Raw genomic sequence first — 9,821 nt, forward strand, 5'->3', positions numbered from 1 at the left:
TTTTTGTAGAGACGAGACCTCACTATGTTGCCCAGGCTGGTCTTGAACTCCTGGCCCCAGCAATTCTCTTTACCTTGGCCTCCCAAAGCACTGGGATTATAGGCATGAGCCATCACTCCGTCTATTTACTGTCTTGATTCTCTTTTCCTCTCCATCCAGCCCCACAAATGGCCCAAGACCTCCCAAATGGGTGGTCAATCTCCCCCACTAAGCTGAGGTTTTTTTACTGGGCAAGTCAAGGTGTTTTGATGAGATCCTATCTTGAAACAATGCCAGGGAAAGACATGAGGTCTCCTTTCTCCTAAAAACACCCCTAGAGGGAGGCCTGGGAGGGGTAAGCCTGGTGATTCAACCTAGTAATTCAACCACCCATGAAAGACCCTCTAGGCCTAATGACTGGGTGAGGGGCTCCGAGACTTTCTCCAGTCTTGGCCAGAAAGGCTTCCTTACAGATTTCACATTTCTCTCGTGTCCTTCAGAAGGGACCTGCATCCAAAAGTAGCCATGGAAAGCTTCACAGAATTAGCTGTTATTGTAAAAAAGTAACCAGTTGAGGAATGACTGAAGAGACAGCATGCTCTAGCTGTCAGTGAACTTTGAGGGCATGAGCCCATGTTCTAAATTTAAATACAATCTATCCCTTTCTCCTTGTATATCCAGAGTTTCCTTTCACTTCCCTCAGTGCCTTCAACTAATCCCATTCGTGGTTTACTGCTTGGCAGTGATAATCATATGTGTGCACTGTGGCAGTTCAGCCTGTCATTTGCCATGTCCCATCTTTTGGTATTTTCTTTTTTCTGTGGGAAATGATATGACAGGATTTTGCCATTTATATGTTCTTCATTTTTGACTCCAACCATGCACTACGGAAAAGAAAGGATTGCAGTCTCGTTTACTTTCTTCTGCCGTTACTGAAAATGATGTTAGCTCATTGCTCATCGTCGTCACTTGTCACTGGCTGCCGTTTCCCCCACTTCCCTTGGTATTGTGTCTACATGTCTTTGCTATATGGGGAATTAGTAAACGGGTGGTGTCAGCCCTTTGACTGGAGGTTAGTATTTCAAATGCTCAGATATTTTTTGTTAAAGCTTGCTTTAAAAGAAAAAAAAAAAGACAGACAGTATCTCTGTTACCCAGGCTAGAGTGCAGTGGCACAATCTCAGCTCACTGCAATCTTCACCTCCCAGGCTCAAGCGATCCTCCCACTTCAGCCTCCCACGTAGCTAGGACTATGGGCATGCACCTCCACACAGGGCTGATTTTCATATTTTTTGTAGAGACAGAATTTCGCTGTATTTCCCAGGCTGGTCTTGAACTCCTGAGCTCAAGAGATCTGCCCACCTCAGCCTCCCAAAGTGCTGTGACTACAGGCACCAGCCACCACTCCCAGCCTAAAGCCCACTTCTTTCGAAACCTCAACATATCTCCAGATCAGTGATTCCCAGATTTCTTGTCATTGCAACCTCTTCTCCTTATGTTTGGTTTAGACATTTTATTATATCCACCTTTTTTCCCCTCCTTGCCAATTATTCCCCAGGGAGAAGAGAGCAACATTTTTTTGTTGTTGTTTTTTAATAAAAAGTAAAACATTTTGTTTTAGTTTTGAGGAATTTTTAAGAGCATACAACACTCGGTGGTCTATTGGAGAAGTGCTGGAGTGCTGCAAAAAAGCAATCACTGCTTTGAATTGTGGAATAAGGTCATTTTAATCTCACTGTTTTTTCTTTATGTGTTTTGTGGTTAGATAAAAAAATACATAATATGAAATCTGCCCTCTTCACAAACTTAAGTGTGCAGTACAGTGTTGTTAACTATCAGCTCATTGTTGACAGCAGATCTCTGGAACTTTATACCCATTGAATAGCAACTACTCATTTCTCCCTTACCCCTGGCAACCACCATTCTGGGTCTGTAAGTTTAAATACTTTAGATACCTCATACAAATGGAATCACGTCATATTTGCTCTCCTGGGACTGGCTTATTTCTCTTAGCATAGTGTCCTACAGGTACATCTGTGTTATGATGAGTTAATCTTACTTATTATTTCTTAAAGTGTAAATACAAAACTAACACACACAAAAAAAAACATCCCTTGTGTCTTCTATGGACCATTTAAGGTTTCAGATGCTCACAGTTAAGGCTTATGTTTTGGGGGTCCCGGGAGAATGTAAGTTCCAGTTCGTTTTTGTATAATGAGGAAAGTAACACAAAAGATTCTAGGACGGCAGGTGCAAAGAACAGGTTAAGAATGGCCCTTGAAAATATATATTATCATTGCAGACATCTTCCTGGGGTCAAGTCATAATGTTCCCATATAAATAACTGTTGATCCATGAGGACCTTCTATGAGTCTGTGTTATTGATACTTTGTTTTGCTTTTGGTGGGGTGTTTTTTTGTTTGTTTGTTTTTTGTTTTTGAGATGGAGTCTCTGTCGCCCAGGCTGGAGTGCAGTGGTGTGATGTCAGCTCACTGCAACCTCCGCTTCCTGGGTTCAGGCAATTCCACTGCCTCAGCCTCCCAACTAGCTGGGATTACGGGCGCACACCACCATGCCCTAGCTAATTTTTTGTATTTTAAGTAAAGACAGGGTTTCACCATGTTAGCCAGGATGGTCTTGATCTCCTGACCTCATGATCCGCCCGCCTCAGCCTTCCAAAGTGCCACCATGCCTGGCCTGTTTTTGGTTTTTACCCTAACTCTTGGAGAGAAGACTTTATGACTAAAAACAGATTAAAAAAAAAAAAAAAGTTCCAAAAAGAGATTATAATTATTAAGAAAGAACTCTAGCTGATGATGGAGAAAGTTCAAAGATGTTGTATTATTCATTTTTCCCTTCTTTTAAAACAAGTAAGGCCAGGGGCGGAGGTTCATGCCTGTAATCCCAACACTTTGGGAGGCTGAGGCAGGTGGATCATCTGAGGTCAGGAGTTTGAAACCAGCCTGACCAAAATGGTAAAACCCCATCGCTACTAAAAATACAAAATTTCACTGGGCATGGTGGCACATGCCTATAATCCTAGCTACTCAGGAGGCTGAGGCAGGAGAATTACTTGAACCCAGGAGGCGGAGGGAGGAAAGAACAGAAAATATGCAATAAAAAAAAAAAAAAGAAAAAAAAAGAAGACGGGGGGCCAAAAAAAAAAAAAAAAAATTAAAACTAAAAGAATATATACTAGTTGTTTGCTGCTACATAATAAATTAGCCTAAAACTTAGTAACCTAAAACAGTAATAAATATTTGCCATCTCACACAGTTTCTGTGGGTCAAAAACTTTGGAGTAGCTTAGTTTTGTGGTTCTGGGCTGGAGAGTTCCATGAGGCTGCGGTCAGTATGTCACCAGGAACTTTGTCCTGGCTTTGGATTGACTCACTGACATGGCCGTTGTCAGGAGGCCCCAGCTCCTCATAACACGGACCTCTCCTTTGTGCTCTTTGAGCATCCTAACAGCACGGCAACTGGCTTCTCCCTGAGCAACTGATCCCACAAAAAGCAAGCAAGAAGCTGCAGTCATGCACTGTCCTCCCACTATATTCTGCTGAAGTGTGTCACCAGAGTAAGTCACTAAGTACAGCCCACACTTGCAGGGAGCAAAATTAGCTCCACCTAAAAAGGGGGGATTTGATGAAGGGGCGGAAGACCCATGCCACTAGAAGGGTGGACAGGACCTTAGCCAGATATTCTAGTGATGTTCAGGGACAAAGAAAGTGAGTGTATTGAGTGTGAGCACAGAGTCACAGCTATGGTCAGTGCCGGAGCTGGAGATGGGGGAGGGGGCAAAGGAACACCTGGCCAGGCAACCCTGAGCATCCTCTGGGAGCCAGGCCCATGGAACGGAGAGAGGTAACAGGAATGGAGTCAGTAGCTCAAAGACGTGTCAGAGATTTACTGAGGATGAGGCCAGGAGGCCAGCAGAGAAGTGATGCAGGTAAAGACAGTGGCTTTGACCAGGGAGCAAGGGTGGATGCCCCAGGCCAGCCCTGGAGCTTGGCACTGCTGGAGGAAGTACCTTATACCAATCAGAGCTTCGTTTGCTGCTGCTGAAATGGAACGGTGCCACCAGGCCCTCTTCTCCACTGGAGATGCTCCTTCAGCTCAGCAGGACACTAGCTCGGAACCCAAACTGCACATTTTTGTGGATTGGGAGGAGGGCTGACATCTTGGTGGGAGAGCCTCTGAAACTGCCTTTTGAGGGTGTTTGCCTGTTGTCATTTTCAGTACTCCACGCGTCAAGAGTGAGCTGCTGCTTCTCATCATGGAGTTAAATTCCCAGGATGTCATCTTTATTTTCTCCACAGCCCCTTTCCAAAACTCAACTTTTGTTTGCTTTATAAATTGCCCTCCTAACCTCCATGGACTGAGTTTATCTGTCTTGATGGATGAATCAGAGTCCCAAACTCATCTTTTTTGCTCCCGCTCTCTTGGCAGAGAACACAGGAAGATGGGTTTTGCTTATGTGTGTGTTTGGGGAGGACTTTTTTCTTTTACTGTCTCAGCCTTAGCTTGTGGGCAAGCCGGCACCTGGGGCCTTGACCCATCTCCAAACGTGGGCTGAGGCCACATGGAGAGTTCTCCCCAGAACCATTTGTGATGTTCCCTAATTCAAGGATGGGCTACAGTTTCCAAATCCAAGGCTCAGGGGAACTGTGGGAATTACTTTCCCGGAGCCAGCCTTATCTTATTTGTCCATGTTTTATTCATGCAAATTGGAAATACTCCCACCTCTAAACTGTCTGCTGACCATCTGCCTAGGCAGTGGAGCTGTGGAGGCTAAATGGCTTTTCTCAGTGCCTTCCTAATCTCTCAGCTTCACACTGTTTACATGACAGCCACCTGATTCAGAACAGATCATGTTTTTGCTGTGTTATTAATAAAGTACAAGAAATTGGGGCTGGGCACAGTGGCTCAAGCGTGTAATCCCAGCACTTTGGAAGGCCGAGGTAGGCAGATCATGAGATCAGGAGACTGAGACCATCCTGACCAACATGGTGAAACCTCATCTCTACTAAAAAATACAAAAATTAGCTGGGCGTGGTGGTGTGTGCCTGTAATCCCAGCTACTCAGGAGGCTGAGGCAGGAGAATAGCTTGAACCAGGAAGTTGGAGGTTGCAGTGAGCCGAGATCGCGCCACTGAACTCTAGCCTGGTGACAGAGCGAGACTCTGTCTCAAAAAATAAAAATAAATAATATAAATAAAGTATAAGAAGTTGAATTCATATAATTCTAGTTCCTTTTCTGCCGTTATCTAGGAATGAGCTTAGGCCAATATCTAATCCCTGGGGCCTCTTCTATAAGAGATTTGGTCAAGATGGATCTCAGGATGCTTCTAAGGCTCAAGTTCATTGGCTATGCCATAATTTAGGAATATAAAAATATTATACTCCAAAATTAGTAGAGAAGGATTTATCTACCACAAGAGGAGAATCTCTATCCTTTCTCTTGCCACTCAACTCATTAGAAAGGATCTGCACGTAACTAAGAGATTTCCCTCTGCTTTGTGGAACCAGCAATTTTTTCATGCTGGGAAATAAAATCTAAGTTGGTATTTTCTCTTAAAATCATACAAATGTTCCTAACATCTTTGTATAACTGAGGCTTATGCTTTGCTGACCATTTCTTTTAAATCCATTTTCCCAATACAAAAATATTGCTTGTCAACACAGACTTGCCCTTCTGCAGTTCTGTTTGTCTGTTTTTGAGTTACCCAGGCTGGAGTACAGTGGTGCAATCTCAACTCACTGCAACTTTCTGAGGTGGGAAGATCACTGGACTCAAGGGATCCTCCCACCTTAGCCCACCAAGTAACTGGGACCACAGGCACATGCCATCATGCATAGCTTGTCTGCTTATTTATTTATTTATTTATTTATTTAGTAGAGATGGGATTTTACCATGTGGCCCAGTCTGCTCTCAAATTCCTGGACTCAAGGGATTTGCCCACCTTGGCCTCCCGAAGTCCTGGAATTACAGGTGTGAGCCATCACGCTGGCCTGCAGGTTTTTTTGTTTTGTTTAGTTTTTTTGTGCATAAGTTATACTTTTATTTTTCAGAAACAAAAACGACAAGTGGCAACTTGCCTTTCTAAATGATTAAAGAGTATCAGAGTAATAAGCTATCTCTCATAGAGACAGAAGCCCAAGAAACACTATTATACAACTCTCAAAGAAAGTCTTATTAAATAAATCTCAGAATAATATACTTTTAACTAAATCAACAAGACAAAAACCCCAAAAAATTATACAGAACTCATAAAATGTATATGAAGGAAAAAAGGGAAATCTTTACATTAAAGATTATATATGAGGATACATTAAATCTGCATATTAGAAGTTATTAAAATCAAGGTGGCTCAAATCTGTTTCATTTTAAAAATGTTTACGGATATAATTGTGTTTTTCTAAATGTTTCATTAGTAATAGTCTTGTAAGTCTGGTCTCATAATAATCTATAAGGTAACTACTTCCATCTGGAGGTTCAACAATCTTCATTGAAATAAGAATGAAATCAATTAGGCTCCCGATTCCACAAAACCTTACAGTGCAAAACTTTAACAAACCCAAGACACGGTATCCAAGGTAAAATAGATCTGCTCCCAACCATCCAAGAAAAAGAGACGATGCCACTGCCACTTTGTATGAATAGCCATTTACATTTCGGCAAGGCATGGGCTTGAAAAAACCAACTTCATTCCCAGTAAAATGTGTTTCATTGCCACTGGAATACTTACAAGTTATGTTGGGTGCTGGAAAACATGAAACATGAGCTGTGTGGTTTGTACAGTTAACTGATTCTTGCGTAGCTTCATTTGTTTTTGGATCTGCAACCCCAACTCTACCTGGCCTCCAAAGGGGGTGTTCCCCACCAAGGATATTGTCCCACTTTGAGGCCCTCACACTTAAGCGACTCCACGCCCCCGGCAGAGGTGGCAACAGCCCCCCAGAGTCCTGTGGTGACTGAGACTACCCATAGGACACCAAGGAGTCTGACAGTCACGGCCTCCGGAGCAGACAGACTGGAGCACCAGGCGGCCGCCATCTTGAAAACCGGCACTTCCGGCTGGCCTGCAGTTTTAGAGTTTGTTCTAATCGTCACTCTGCTTTCTCCCACTAAAAAATCTGACCGCTTAACCTCCAATTTTTAAATTTTATAAATTGACAAAGGAATATTTTGCTACAGTGTTTATCTTTTATCTCCTGGGTTTTATCTTAAGTTTTTAGGTGAAATTGCTTCTGTTTTATAGATATTTAACTTATGATCTATGTTAGTATTAGGGTAAAAATTGCGAATCAGCAACTGTGGTCATTTTATTGCTCTAGTTGAGTGGCTGAGTCAGGAACATAAAAAGGGCATTACCCAAACATTGACCTGTTTGTACCTACGAATGGCTGAGGACCAATTTTTAAATAGGTCACAGTTAATCAAAATCTCTGCACTTTAATCTTTTCCAAATGCTAAACTATGCCCTTGTACAAACTGAAATAAAAGTAGTCATAGCTAGCTATGTCTAGCATAGTCCTGAGTTCCCTGAAAATCTTTTCAATGATCAACAACAAAAGCCAGTTTCTTGGAATGGTTCCTAAACTCTTGCTATTTAAACCTTCATAGGAAAATGCTAAGTGGTGTGTATTTTGGTAGTAACATTGGTTCACTCAACTACTCAGCAGATTTTGATTACCTGCTTGGTGCCGATTACCAGCGCCAGGCATTGGATCACAGAAAAGAATTAGAGAGAATAAATTGATGGTCCTTAGCAGCACTGAGCCCACGATATGCAGACAATTTCAATGCATTGTGAAAATGCTATGATAAGACAGAGCCATGTAAGAACCAGGACCCCATTCTAAGCTGGAGGGGCTGGATTCAGGAGTGAAGAGGGGTGAGGAAGGGTTAAGGGAGGTTTGTCAAACAAAAAGGAAACTAATCTGAGATACAAAGGATATCTAGGAGTTAACCAAGCAAAGGTAGGGCGGGGTGGGAAATGCGAGAAATATTCTAGGAAAAGGAATGGCATGTGCAAAGGCGAGGGGCTAGGGAGAGCAAGACATGCTTGAGGAGTCACAGGAAGTTTATTATGGCTGGAGCTCAGGGTTCAGGAGGGAAGAGGCAAGAAATGAGGCTGGGAAAAGCTACTCAGAACCCGATCTTATCTGTTCTGGATTTTACAGTTTAGTAAATATATTTATTCAGGACCATTACCTTCTTCCTGGTAGTTAGAAAGTTTTTCTCAAGAGGAAAATGTAAATCTAAAACATTTCAAATCCCAGAGAGAAAATATTTTTCCCAGGAGTATTTACCAAGTGTTAACATTGATTTTTAAAGTTTTCCTAGGATTCCTGCCATCCAAGGTAATTCTATGGCATATGGCATTCTTTTAGTAATTTGCAAGACAAAACATGAAGCATATTTTCAAATACTGATTTTCACATTAAACACTAATTGAAAACATTAAAATCAAATAAAAAGGGCTGGAGTTCTCAGATCACTTTGTTCTAAGATGTGGGTAGGACATTAGCCATTTGGCCACAATGGGGTTATCCACCACCCAGCACTCAGGAGAAGGAGGATGATTCTCACCTATGTGGGGTTGCAAGTCTAAGCTACTTATACCACTCAGATAACACCTCAAACATTTCAGACTGTGTGCAAATAGTAAGCCATGACCTCCGTTTATGATTCTAGCAATATGTAGCCTTTTCCCCAAAATATATGCATGCTTTTACTCTCTTGTTTTTCTATTTTGGTAATTTGTAGACATAACTAACTGCCTTGGCTTGACATTGGAAACCTCTGTAATCTAGTCTAGGCTACAGTTCTTAAGATTCTGTTTTCTTCTCCCCAAACACCTCACTCTCCAACAAAGCAAAATGAGACGGAACACCCCAGCTATACAGATTGTGTAGCGAGGCATAACCCTAACCCGAACCCGAACCCTAACCCTGCATGAGGGAGGCTCTGGGTTTGGACTCAGAAAACCTAAATTCGTGACCTACCAACCCCATTTCCAGTCCGTGTGACCTCACACAAGACATTTAGCCTCACTTAACCTCAATTTCTTTACCTGTAAAATGACTGGCTTCTCTCACAAGATTGCTAGGAAAATCAAAATGAAGTCATGGATATAAAAACTTGCTGTGAGGCCAGGCACTGTGGCTCACACCTGTAATTTCAGCACTTTGGGAGGCCGAAGCAGGAGGATTGCTTGGGCCCAGGAGTTTGAGACCAGCCTGGCCACATAGCAAGACCCTGTCTCATTATTTTTAAAAAAGTAAAAAACTTCTCTGTGAGGTGTAAAGCCCATTATTAATGTAAAGTACAGCAGCCTGCCTTCATCATGGTTTTGCTTTCCACAGTTTCAGTTATTTATAGTCAACCTGGGTATGAAAATATTACATGAGAAATTCCAAAAACAAACGAATTCTGATTTTAAATTTCACACAGTCCTGAGGAGTGTGATGAAATCTCACCCCATCCAGCTCTGTCCAGGCCAGGATGTGAATTACCCCTTTGTGTAGGGTGTCCAAGATGTTGACGCCACCCACTCATTAGTCAGTCAGTAGATGCCTCGGTTATCAGATTGACTGTCATGGTATCACAGTGCTCATGTTCCAAGAAACCCTTATTTTACTTAACAATGGCCCCAAAGTGCAAGAATAATAAAGTTGGTGTATTGTTAGAGTTGTTCTATTTTATTATTAGTTATGGTTGTTAATCTCTTACTGTGCCTAATTTACAAAATAGATTTTATCAGAGGGGTGTGTGTATACACACACATATATATACAGAGTATTAATATATACTGTATATATATATATATATATATA

At 42.1% G+C, this 9,821-nt stretch overlaps 1 protein-coding gene and 1 pseudogene across 1 annotated transcript in view; one reads left to right on the forward strand and one right to left on the reverse strand.

The window, feature by feature from the left end:
- IGFBP7 (insulin like growth factor binding protein 7) overlaps window positions 1–9,821 on the forward strand; it is an 87,123-nt gene that overhangs the window by 44,258 nt on the left and 33,044 nt on the right. The gene's annotated exons all lie outside the window — the stretch shown is intronic.
- On the reverse strand, window positions 6,376–7,035 carry LOC108292388 (annotated as a pseudogene).

The sequence above is a fragment of the Cebus imitator genome, unplaced genomic scaffold (genome assembly GCF_001604975.1).
Source record: "Cebus imitator isolate Cc_AM_T3 unplaced genomic scaffold, Cebus_imitator-1.0 Scaffold490, whole genome shotgun sequence".
Taxonomy (NCBI): domain Eukaryota; kingdom Metazoa; phylum Chordata; class Mammalia; order Primates; family Cebidae; genus Cebus; species Cebus imitator.